This window comes from Cervus elaphus, chromosome 24 (assembly GCF_910594005.1).
Source record: "Cervus elaphus chromosome 24, mCerEla1.1, whole genome shotgun sequence".
In the NCBI taxonomy this organism is placed as follows: domain Eukaryota; kingdom Metazoa; phylum Chordata; class Mammalia; order Artiodactyla; family Cervidae; genus Cervus; species Cervus elaphus.
The window spans coordinates 11,928,307-11,941,636 of record NC_057838.1 but is presented as its reverse complement, the minus strand read 5'-3'; positions in this window follow the sequence as shown (position 1 = coordinate 11,941,636).

The following is a 13,330-nucleotide window of genomic DNA, read 5'->3' as shown; positions in this document are numbered from 1 at the left end:
TCCGTGGACCAAAAATCAACTCGAGATGAGAGGTTAGTCCCTGGCTTCGACCTCAGAGGAATACCACCTTACCACAAGTACCTCAAGAGGAGGCTTTTCCCAGCTCTAGGTATGTGAGAGGGACCCTGAGTTTGCGGCCTCAAGTGGAATGGACACCGCGATGCCCTGACTCGAAATAAGGCCGGATATCCCTGCAGAGACTTGAATGCAGGCTCGTCTTGCATCTACCAAGACGACAGGATGTCTGAATCCCCTGTGGAGATCACAGAGAAAGACCTAGTTCCCCACCTCATCGCGACCGAAGTCCTCACATCCTTTAAAAACTCCAGAGGGCCGCGGAGATCATTGAATCCAAAGGAGATGATCCCTGACACCTCGTGAAACTTGATAGGAGTCCCAGGATTCCTGTGGCACGTGGAAAGGGACCCTTGGTTTCCCGCCTCAGCTGAAAAGGCGTTTCAATTGCCCTGCCCAGCCTCGAGGAGAATCCCGAGTTGTCCCTCGCAACTAGGCAGGAGTCCTGACGTCGCTGAACAAACACGTGTGTGGAAGGGCCATCCCCATCGTAACTCGAAAATATAACCCAGGTTCCCGCCGCAACACGAGAAAAACCATGAGAGTTCCCCCTGGCCGTGAGATGAGGCCCGATTCCCCTGCACTGCGTGCAGAGCAATTCCGTGTTGCACATCACACATGAAAGGAGCATTGATTTCCTTGATGGCACTCCAGAGAAATCCCAAGAACACTGTTGCAAGGCTAGAGGGATCCTGAGGTCACTGTAGCAACACGAAAGAGCTCCGTGGACGAAAAATCTACTCGAGATGAGAGGTTAGTCCCTGGCTTCGACTCCAGAGGAATACCACCTTACCACAAGCACCTCAAGAGGAGGCTTCTCTCAGCTCTAAGTATGTGAGAGGGACCCTGAGTTTGCGGCGTCAAGTGGAATGGACACCGCGATGCCCTGACTCGAAATAAGGCTGGATATCCCTGCAGTGACTTGAGTGCAGGCTCGTCTTGCATCTCCCAAGACGAAAGGATGATTGAATCCCCTGTGGAGACCACAGAGAAAGACCTAGTTCCGCACCTCATTGCAACCGGAGGCCTCACATCTTTTGAAAATTCCAGAGGGACGCGGAGATCAGAGCCTCCAAAGGAGACGATGCCTGACTCCTCGTGAAACTTGATAGGAGACCCAGGATTCCTGTGGCACGTGGAAAGGGACCCTTGGTCTCCCGCCTCAGCTGGAGAGGCGTCCCAATTGCCCTGCCAAGCCTCGAGGAGAATCCCGAGTTGTCCCTCGCAACTAGGCAGGAGTCCTGACGTCGCTGAACAAACACGTGTGTGGAAGGGCCATCCCCGTCGTAACTCGAGAATATACCCCAGGTTCCCGCCGCAACTCGAGAAAAACCATGAGACTTCCCCCTCGCCGCGAGATGACGTGCGATTCCCCTGCACTGCGTGCAGAGCAATGCCGTGTTGCACATCACACAGGAAAGGAGCCTTGATTTCCTTGATGGCACTCCAGAGAAACTCCAAGAACACTGTTTCAAGGCTAGAGGGATCCTGAGGTCACTGTAGCAACACGAAAGTTCTCCGTGGACCAAAAATCAACTCGAGATGAGAGGTTAGTCCCTGGCTTCGACTCCAGAGGAATACCACCTTACCACAAGCACCTCAAGAGGAGGCTTCTCTCAGCTCTAGGTATGTGAGAGGGACCCTGAGTTTGCGGTCTCAAGTTGAATGGACACCGCGATGCCCTGACTCGAAATAAGGCCGGATATGCTTGCAGTGACTTGAATGCAGGCTCGTCTTGCATCTCCCAAGACGAAAGGATGTCTGAATCCCCTGTGGAAACCACAGAGAAAGACCTAGTTCCCCACCTCATCGCGACCGGAGGCCTCACATCCTTTGAAAACTCCAGAGGGATGCGGAGATCAGTGCTTCCAAAGGAGACGATGCCTGACTCCTCGTGAAACTTGATAGGAGTCCCAGGATTCCTGTGGCACGTGGAAAGGGACCCTTGGTCTCCCGCCTCAGGTGGAAAGGCGTCCCAATTGCCCTGCCAAGCCTCGAGGAGAATCCCGAGGTGTCCCTCGCAACTAGGCAGGAGTCCTGACGTCGCTGAACAAACACGTGTGTGGAAGGGCCATCCCTGTGGTAACTCGAGAATATACCCCAGGTTCCCACCACAACTCGAGAAAAACCATGAGACTTCCCCCTAGCCGAGAGATGAGGCCCGATTCCCCTGCACTGCGTGCAGAACAATTCCGTGTTGCACATCACACATGAAAGGAGCCTTGATTTCCTTGATGGCACTGCAGAGAAACCCCAAGAACACTGTTTCAAGGCTAGAGCGATCCTGACGTCACTGTAGCAACATGAAAGAGCTCTTTCGATAAAAAATCAACTCGAGAAGAGAGGTTAGTCCCTGGCTTCGACTCCAGAGGAATACCACCTTACCACAAGCACCTCAAGAGGAGGCTTCTCCCAGCTCTAGGTATGTGAGAGGGACACTGAGTTTGCAGCCTCAAGTGGAAAGGACACCGCGATGCCCTGACTCGAAATAAGGCCGGATAACCCTGCAGTGACTTGAATGCAGGCTCGTCTTGCATCTCCCGAGACGAAAAGATGTCTGAATCCCCTGTGGAGACCACAGAGAAAGACCTAGTTCCCCACCTCATCACGTCCGGAGGCCTCACATCCTTTGAAAACTCCAGAGGTACGCGGAGATCAGTGCCTCCAAAGGCGACGATGCCTGACACCTCGTGAAACTTGATAGGAGTCCCAGGATTCCTGTGGCACGTGGAAAGGGACCCTTGGTCTCCCACCTCAGCTGTACAGGCGTCGCAATTGCCCTGCCAAGCCTCGAGGAGAATCTCGACTTGTCCCTCGCAACTAGGCAGGAGTCCTGACGTCGCTGAACAAACACGTGTGGTGAAGGGCCATCCTCGTCGTAACTCGAGAATATACCCCAGGTTCCCGTCGCAACTCGAGAAAAACCATGAGACTTCCCCCTCGCCTCGAGATGAGGCCTGATACCCGGCACTGCGTGCAAAACAATTCCGTGCTGCACATCACACATGAAAGGAGCCTTGATTTCCTTGATGGCACCCCAGAGAAAACCCAAGAACACTGTTTCAAGGCTAGAGGGATCCTGACGTCACTGTAGCAACACGAAAGAGCTCCGTGGACCAAGAATCAACTCGAGATGAGAGGTTAGTCCCTGGCTTCGACTCCAGAGGAATACCACCTTACCACAAGCACCTCAAGAGGAGGCTTCTCTCAGCTCTAGGTATGTGAGAGGGACCCTGAATTTGGGGCCTCACGTGGAATGGACACCGTGATGCCCTTACTCGAAATAAGGCCGGATAACCCTACAGTGACTTGAGTGCAGGCTCGTCTTGCATCTCCCAAGACGACAGGATGTCTGAATCCCCTGTGGAGACCACAGAGAAAGACCTAGTTCCCCACCTCATCGCGACCGAACGCCTCACATCCTTTAAAAACTCAAGAAGGCCGCGGAGATCATTGAATCCAAAGGAGATGATCCCTGACTCCTCGTGAAACTTGATTGGAGTCCCAGGATTCCTGTGGCACGTGGAAAGGGACCCGTGGTCTCTTGACTGAGGTGGACAGGCCTCTCAATTGCCCTGCCATGCCTCGACGAGAATCCCGAGATGTCCCTCGCAACTAGGCAGGAGTCCTGACATCGCTGAACAAACACGTGTGTGGAAGGGCCATCCCCGTCGTAACTCGAAAATATACCCCAGGTTCCCGCCGCAACTCGAGGAAAACCATGAGAGTTCCCCCTGGCCGTGAGATGAGGCCCGATTCCCCTGTACTGCGTGCAGAGCAATTCCGTGTTGCACATCACACATGAAAGGAGCATTGATTTCCTTGATGGCACTCCAGAGAAATCCCAAGAACACTGTTGCAAGGCTAGAGGGATCCTGAGGTCACTGTAGCAACACGAAAGAGCTCCGTGGACGAAAATACAACTCGAGATGAGAGGTTAGTCCCTGGCTTCGACTCCAGAGGAATACCACCTTACCACAAGCACCTCAAGAGGAGGCTTCTCTCAGCTCTAAGTATGTGAGAGGGACCCTGAGTTTGCGGCGTCAAGTGGAATGGACACCGCGATGCCCTGACTCGAAATAAGGCTGGATATCCCTGCAGTGACTTGAATGCAGGCTCGTCTTGCATCTCCCAAGACGAAAGGATGTCTGAATCCCCTGTGGAGACCACAGAGAAAGACCTAGTTCCCCACCTCATCGCGACTGGAGGCCTCACATCCTTTGAAAACTCCAGAGGTACGCGGAGATCATTGCCTCCAAAGGAGACGACGCCTGACTCCTCGAGAACTTGATAGGAGTCCCAGGATTCCTGTGGCACGTGGAAAGGGACCCTTGGTCTCCCGTCTCAGCTGGAGAGGCATCCCAATTGCCTTGCCAAGCCTCGAGGAGAATCCGGAGTTGTCCCTCGCAACTAGGCAGGAGTCCTGATGTCGCTGAACAAACACGTGTGTGGAAGGGCCATCCCTGTGGTAACTCGAGAATATACCCCAGGTTCCCACCACAACTCGAGAAAAACCATGAGACTTCCCCCTAGCCGAGAGATGAGGCCCGATTCCCCTGCACTGCGTGCAGAACAATTCCGTGTTGCACATCACACATGAAAGGAGCCTTGATTTCCTTGATGGCACTGCAGAGAAACCCCAAGAACACTGTTTCAAAGCTAGAGCGATCCTGACGTCACTGTAGCAACATGAAAGAGCTCTTTCGATAAAAAATCAACTCGAGATGAGAGGTTAGTCCCTGGCTTCGACTCCAGAGGAATACCACCTTACCACAAGCACCTCAAGAGGAGGCTTCTCCCAGCTCTAGGTATGTGAAAGGGACACTGAGTTTGCGGCCTCAAGTGGAAAGGACACCGCGATGCCCTGACTCGAAATAAGGCCGGATAACCCTGCAGTGACTTGAATGCAGGCTCGTCTTGCATCTCCCGAGACGAAAAGATGTCTGAATCCCCTGTGGAGACCACAGAGAAAGACCTAGTTCCCCACCTCATCACGTCCGGAGGCCTCACATCCTTTGAAAACTCCAGAGGTACGCGGAGATCAGTGCCTCCAAAGGCGACGATGCCTGACACCTCGTGAAACTTGATAGGAGTCCCAGGATTCCTGTGGCACGTGGAAAGGGACCCTTGGTCTCCCACCTCAGCTGTACAGGCGTCGCAATTGCCCTGCCAAGCCTCGAGGAGAATCCCGAGTTGTCCCTCGCAACTAGGCAGGAGTCCTGACGTCGCTGAACAAACACGTGTGGTGAAGGGCCATCCTCGTCGTAACTCGAGAATATACCCCAGGTTCCCGTCGCAACTCGAGAAAAACCATGAGACTTCCCCCTCGCCTCGAGATGAGGCCTGATACCCGGCACTGCGTGCAAAACAATTCCGTGCTGCACATCACACATGAAAGGAGCCTTGATTTCCTTGATGGCACCCCAGAGAAAACCCAAGAACACTGTTTCAAGGCTAGAGGGATCCTGACGTCACTGTAGCAACACGAAAGAGCTCCGTGGACCAAGAATCAACTCGAGATGAGAGGTTAGTCCCTGGCTTCGACTCCAGAGGAATACCACCTTACCACAAGCACCTCAAGAGGAGGCTTCTCCCAGCTCTAGATATGTGAGACGGACCCTGAATTTGCGGCCTTAAGTGGAATGGACACCGCGATGCCCTGACTCGAAATAAGGCCGTTTATCCCTGCAGTGACTTGAATGCAGGCTCGTCTTGCATCTCCCAAGACGAAAGGATGTCTGAATCCCCTGTGGAGACAACAGAGAAAGACCTAGTTCCCCACCTCATCTCGACCGGAGGCCTCACATCCTTTGAAAACTCCAGAGGGACGCGGAGATCAGGGCCTCAATAGGAGACGATGGCTGACTCCTCGTGAAACTTGCTAGGAGTCCCAGGATTCCTTTGGCACGTGGAAAGGGACCCTTGGTCTCCCGCCTCAGCTGGAGAAGCGTCCAAATTGCCCTGCCAAGCCTCAAGGAGAATCCCGAGTTGTCCCTCGCAACTAGGCAGGAGTCCTGACGTCGCTGAACAAACACGTGTGTGGAAGGGCCATCCCTGTCGTAACTCGAGAATATACCCCAGGTTCCCGCCGCAACTCGAGAAAAACCATGAGACTTCCCCCTCGCCGAGAGATGAGGCCCGATTCCCCTGCACTGCGTGCAGAGCAATTCCGTGTTGCACATCACACATGAAAGGAGCCTTGATTTCCTTGATGGCACTCCAGAGAAACCCGAAAAACACTGTTGGAAGCCTAGAGGGATCCTGAGGTCAATATAGCAACACGAAAAAGCTCCGTGGACCAAAAATCAACTCGAGATAAGAAGTTAGTCCCTGGCTTCGACTCCAGAGGAATCCCACCTTACTGCAAGCACCTTCATAGAAGGCTTCTCTCAACTCTATGTATGTGAGAGGGACACTGAGGTTGCGGCCTCAAGTGGAATGGACACCGCGAAGCCCTGACTTGAAATAAGGCTGGATGTCCCTACAGTGACTTGAATGCAGGCTCGTCTTGCATCTCCCAAGACGAAAGGATGTCTGAATCCCCTGTGGAGACCACAGAGAAAGACCTAGTTCCCCACCTCATCGCGACTGGAGGCCTCACATCCTTTGAAAACTCCAGAAGTACGCGGAGATCATTGCCTCCAAAGGAGACGACGCCTGACTCCTCGAGAACTTGATAGGAGTTCCAGGATTCCTGTGGCACGTGGAAAGGGACCCTTGGTCTCCCGCCTCAGCTGGAGAGGCATCCCAATTGCCCTGCCAAGCCTCGAGGAGAATCCCGAGTTGTCCCTCGCAACTAGGCAGGAGTCCTGATGTCGCTGAACAAACACGTGTGTGGAAGGGCCATCCCTGTGGTAACTCGAGAATATACCTCAGGTTCCCACCACAACTCGAGAAAAACCATGAGACTTCCCCCTAGCCGAGAGATGAGGCCCGATTCCCCTGCACTGCGTGCAGAACAATTGCGTGTTGCACATCACACATGAAAGGAGCCTTGATTTCCTTGATGGCACTGCAGAGAAACCCCAAGAACACTGTTTCAAGGCTAGAGCGATCCTGACGTCACTGTAGCAACATGAAAGAGCTCTTTCGATAAAAAATCAACTCGAGATGAGAGGTTAGTCCCTGGCTTCGACTCCAGAGGAATACCACCTTACCACAAGCACCTCAAGAGGAGGCTTCTCCCAGCTCTAGGTATGTGAGAGGGACACTGAGTTTGCGGCCTCAAGTGGAAAGGACACCGCGATGCCCTGACTCGAAATAAGGCCGGAAAACCCTGCAGTGACTTGAATGCAGGCTCGTCTTGCATCTCCCAAGACGAAAAGATGTCTGAATCCCCAGTGGAGACCACAGAGAAAGACCTAGTTCCCCACCTCATCACGTCTGGAGGCCTCACATCCTTTGAAAACTCCAGAGGTACGCGGAGATCAGTGCCTCCAAAGGAGACGATGCCTGACTCCGCGTGAAACTTGATAGGAGTCCCAGGATTCCTGTGGCACGTGGAAAGGGACCCTTGGTCTCCCGCCTCAGCTGGAAAGGCGTCCCAATTGCCTGTCAAGCCTCGAGGAGAATCCCGAGGTGTCCCTCGCAACTAGGCAGGAGTCGTGACGTCGCTGAACAAACACGTGTGTGGAAGGGCCATCCCCGGCGTAACTCGAGAATATACCCCAGATTCCCGCCGCAACTCGAGAAAAACCATGAGACTTCTCCCTCGCCAAGAGATGAGGCCCGATTCCCCTGCACTGCGTGCAGAGCAATTGCGTGTTGCACATCACACATGAAAGGAGCCTTGATTTCCTTGATGACACTCCAGAGAAACCCCAAGAACACTGTTTCAAGGCTAGAGGGATCCTGAGGTCACGGTAGCAACACGAAAGAGCTCCGCGGACCAAAAATCAACTCGAGATGACAGGTTAGTCCCTGGCTTAGACTCCAGAGGAATACCACCTTACCAGAAGCACCTCAAGAGGAGGCTTCTGCCAGTTCTAGGTATGTGAGAGGGACCCTGAGTTTGCGGCCTCAAGTGAAATGGACACGGGGATTCCCTGACTTGAAATAAGGCTGGATATCCCTGCAGTGACTTGAATGCAGGCTCGTCTTGCATCTCCCAAGACGAAAGGATGTCTGAATCCCCTGTGGAGACCACAGAGAAAGACCTAGTTCCCCACCTCATTGCGACCGGAGGCCTCACATCCTTTGAAAACTCCAGAGGTACCCGGAGATCAGTGCCTCCAAACGAGACGATGCCTGACTCCTCTGGAAAATTGATAGTAGTCGCAGGATTCCTGTGGCACGTGAAAAGGAACTCTTGGTCTGACACCTCAGCTGGAGAGGCGTCCCAATTGCCCTACCAAGCCTCGAGGAGAATCCCGAGTTGTCCCTCGCAACTAGGCAGGAGTCCTGACGTCGCTGAACAAACACGCGTGTGCATGGGCCATCCCCGTCTTACTCGAGAATATACCCCAGGTTCCCACCGCAACTCGAGAAAAACCATGAGACTTCCCCCTCGCCGCGAGATGAGGCACGATTCCCGTGCACTGCATGCAGATCAATTCCGTGTTGCACATCACACAGAAAGGAGCCTTGATTTCCTTGATGGCAATCCAGAGAAACCTCAAGAACTCTGTTTCAAGGCTAGAGGGATCCTGAGGTCACTGAAGCAACATGAAAGAGCTCCGTGGACGAAAAATCAACTCGAGATGAGAGGTTAGTCCCTGGCTTCGACTCCAGAGGAATACCACCTTACCTCAAGCACCTCAAGAGGAGGCTTCTTTCAGCTCTAGGTATGTGAGAGGAACCCTGAGTTTGCCGCCTCAAGTGGAATGGACTCCGCGATGCCCTAACTCGAAATAAGGCCGGATATCCCTGCAGTGACTTGAAAGCAGGCTCATCTTGCAACTCCCGAGACGAAAGGATTTCTGAATCCCCTGTGGAGACCACAGAGAAAGACCTAGTTCCCCACATCATCGCGACCGGAGGCCTCACATCCTTTGAAAACTCCAGAGGGACGCGGAGATCAGTGCCTCCAAAGGAGCCGATGCCTGACTCCTCGTGAAACTTGATAGGAGTCCCAGGATTCCTGTGGCACGTGGAAAGGGACACTAGGTCTCTCGCCTCAGCTGGAGAGGCGTCCCAATTGCCCTGTCAAGCCTCGAGGAGAATCCCGAGTTGTCCCTCGCAACTAGGCAGAAATCCTGACGTCACTGATCAAACACGTGTGTGGAAGGGATATGCCCGTCATAACTCGAGAATATACCCCAGGTTCCCTCCGCAACTCGAGAAAAACCATGAGACTTCCCACTCGCTGCGAGATGAGGCCCGATTCCCTGCACTGCGTGCAGTTAAATTCCGTGTTGCACATGACACATGAAAGGAGCCTTGCTTTCCTTGATGGGACTCCAGAGAAACCCCAAGAACACTGTTTCAAGGCTAGTGGGACCCTGAAGTCACCGTAGCATCACGAAAGAGCTCCGAGGACCAAAAATCAACTCGAGATGTGAGGTTAGTCCCTGGCTTTGATTCCAGAGGGATTCCACCTTACCACAAACACCTCAAGAGGAGGCTTCTCTCAGCTCAAGGTATGTGAGAAGGACCCTGAGTTTGCGGCCTCATGTGCAGTGGACACGGGGATGCCCTGACTCGAAATAAGGCTGGATATCCCTGCAGTGACTTGAATGCAGGCTCGTCTTGCATCTCCCAAGACGAAAGGATGTCTGAATCCCCTGTGGAGACCACAGAGAAAGACGGAGTTCCCCACCTCATCGCGACCTGAGGCCTCACATCCTTGAAAAACTCCAGTGGTATGCGGAGATCAGTGCCTCCAAAGGAGACGATGCCTGACACCTCGTGAAACTTGATAGGAGTCCCTGGATTCCTGTGGCACGTGGAAAGGGACCCTTGGTCTCCCGCCTCAGCTGGAGAGGCGTCCCAATTGCCCTGAAAAACCTCGAGGAGAAACCCGACTTGTGCCTCGCAACTAGGGAGGAGTCCTGACGTCGCTGAACAAACACGCGTGTGGAAGGGCCATCCCCGTCGTAACTCGAGAATACACCCCAGGTTCCCGCCGCAACTCGAGAAAAACCATGAGACTTCCCCCTCGCCGCGAGATGAGGCCCGATTCCCCTGCACTGCGTGCAGAGCACTTCCGTGTTGCACATCACACATGAAAGGAGCCTTGATTTCCTTGATGGCACTCCAGAGAAACCCCAAGAACACTGTTTCAAGGCTAGAGGGATCCTGAGGTCACTGTAGTAACACGAAAGATCTCCGTGGACCAAAAATCAACTCGAGATGGGAGGTTAGTCCCTGGCTTCGACTCCTTAGGAATACCACCTTACCACAAGCACCTCAAGAGAAGGCTTCTCTCAGCTCTAGATATGTGAGAGGGACCCTGAGTTTGCGGCCTCAAGTGGAATGGACTCCGCGATGCCCTGACTCGAAATAAGGCCGGATATCCCTGCAGTGACTTGAATGCAGGCTCTTCTTGCATCTCCCAAGACGAAAGGATGTCTGAATCCTCTGAGGAGACCACAGAGAAAGACCTAGTTCCCCACCTCATCGCGACAGAATGCCTCACATCCTTTGAAAACTCCAGAGGTACGCGGAGATCAGTGCCTCCAAAGGAGACGATGCCTGACTCCTCGTGAAACTTAATAGGAGTCCCAGGATTCCTGTGGCACGTGGAAAGGGACCCTTGGTCTCCCGCCTCAGTTGAAGAGGTGTCCCAATTGCCCTGCCAAGCCTCGAGGAGAATCCCGAGTTGTCCCTCGCAACTAGGCAGAAATCCTGACGTCACTGATCAAACACGTGTGTGGAAGGGATATGCTCGTCATAACTCGAGAATATACCCCAGGTTCCCGCCGCAACTCGAGAAAAACCATGAGACTTCCCGCTCGCTGCGTGATGAGGCCCGATTCCCCTGCACTGCGTGCGGAGCAATTCCGTGTTGCACATCACACATGAAAGAAGCATTGATTTCCTTGATGGCACTCCAGAGAAACCCCAAGAACACTGTTTCAAGGCTACAGGGACCCTGAGGTCACCGTAGCAACACGAAAGAGCTCCGTGGACCAAGAATCAACTCGAGATGAGAGGTTAGTCCCTGGCTTCGACTCCAGAGGAATACCACCTTAACACAAGCACCTCAAGAGGAGGCTTCTCTCAGCTCTAGGTATGTGAGAAGGACCCTGAGTTTGTGGCCTCAAGTGAAATGGACACGGGGATGCCCTCACTTGAAATAAGCCAGGACATCCCTGCAGTGACTTGAATGCAGGCTCGTCTTGCATCTCCCAAGACGAAAGGATGTCTGAATCCCCTGTGGAGACCACAGAGAAAGACCTAGTTCCCCACCTCATCGCGACCGAACGCTTCACATCCTTTGAAAACTCCAGAGGTACACGGAGATCAGTGCCTCCAAAGGAGACGATGCCTGACTCCTCCGGAAAATTGATAGCAGTCGCAGGATTCCTGTGGCACGTGGAAAGGAACTCTTGGGTGACACCTCAGCTGGAGAGGCGTCTCAATTGCCCTGCCAAGCCTCGAGGAGAATCCCGAGTTGTCCCTCGCAACTAGGCAGGAGTCCTGACGTCGCTGAACAAACACGTGTGTGGAAGGGCCATCCCCGTCGTAACTCGAGAATATACCCCAGGTTCCCACCGCAACTCGAGAAAAACCATGAGACTTCCCCCTCGCCGCGAGATGAGGCACGATTCCCGTGCACTGCATGCAAATCAATTCCGTGTTGCACATCACACAGAAGGGAGCCTTGATTTCCTTGATGGCACTCCAGAGAAACCCCAAGAACACTGTTTCAAGGCTAGAGGGATCCTGAGGTCACTGAAGTAACACGAAAGAGCTCCGTGGACGAAAAATCAACTAGAGATGAGAGGTTAGTCCCTGGCTTCGACTCCAGAGGAATACCACCTTACCTCAAGCACCTCAAGAGGAGGCTTCTCTCAGCTCTAGGTATGTGAGAGGAACCCTGAGTTTGCCGCCTCAAGTGGAATGGACTCCGCGATGCCCTAACTCGAAATAAGGCCGGATGTCCCTGCAGTGACTTGAATGCAGGCTCATCTTGCAACTCCCGAGACGAAAGGATGTCTGAATCCCCTGTGGAGACCACAGAGAAAGACCTAGTTCCCCACATCATCGCAACCGGAGGCCTCACATCCTTGGAAAACTCCAGAGGTACGCGGAGATCAGTGCCTCCAAAGGAGACGATGCCTGACTCCTCGTGAAACTTGATAGGAGCCCCAGGATTCCTGTGGCACGTGGAAAGGGACCCTAGGTCTCCAGCCTCAGCTGGAGAGGCGTCCCAATTGCCCTGTCAAGCCTCGAGGAGAATCCCGAGTTGTCCCTCGCAACTAGGCTGAAATCCTGACGTCACTGATCAAACACGTGTGTGGAAGGCATATGCCTGTCATAACTCGAGAATATACCCCAGGTTCCCGCCGCAACTCGAGAAAAACCATGAGACTTCCCACTCGCTGCGAGATGAGGCCCGATTCCCCTGCACTGCGTGCAGTTATATTCCGTGTTGCACATGACACATGAAAGGAGCATTGATTTCCTTGATGGCACTCCAGAGAAACCCCAAGAACACTGTTTCAAGGCTAGAGGGACCCTGAGGTCACGGTAGCATCACGAAAGAGCTCCGTGGACCAAAAACCAACTCGAGATGTGAGGTTAGTCCCTGGCTTCGATTCCAGAGGGATTCCACCTTACCACAAACACCTCAAGAGGAGGCTTCTCTCAGCTCTAGGTATGTGAGAAAGACCCTGAGTTTGCGGCCTCATGTGGAATGGACACGGGGATGACCTGACTCGAAATAAAGCCGGATATGACTGCAGTGACTTGAATGCAGGCTCGTCTTGCATCTCCCAAGACGAAAGGATGTCTGAATCCCCTGTGGAGACCACAGAGAAAGACGGAGTTCCCCACCTCATCGCGACCGGAGGCCTCACATCCTTGAAAAACTCCAGTGGTATGCGGAGATCAGTGCCCCCAAAGGAGACGATGCCTGACTCCTCGTGAAACTTGATAGGAGTCCCTGGATTCCTGTGGAACGTGGAAAGGGACCCTTGGTCTCCCGCCTCAGCTGGAGAGGCGTCCCAATTGCCCTGTCAAGCCTCGAGGAAAATCCCGACTTGTGCCTCGCAACTAGGCAGGAGTCCTGACGTAGCTGAACAAACACGTGTGTGGAAGGGCCATCCCCATCAGAACTCGAGAATATACCCCAGGTTCCCGCCGCAACTCG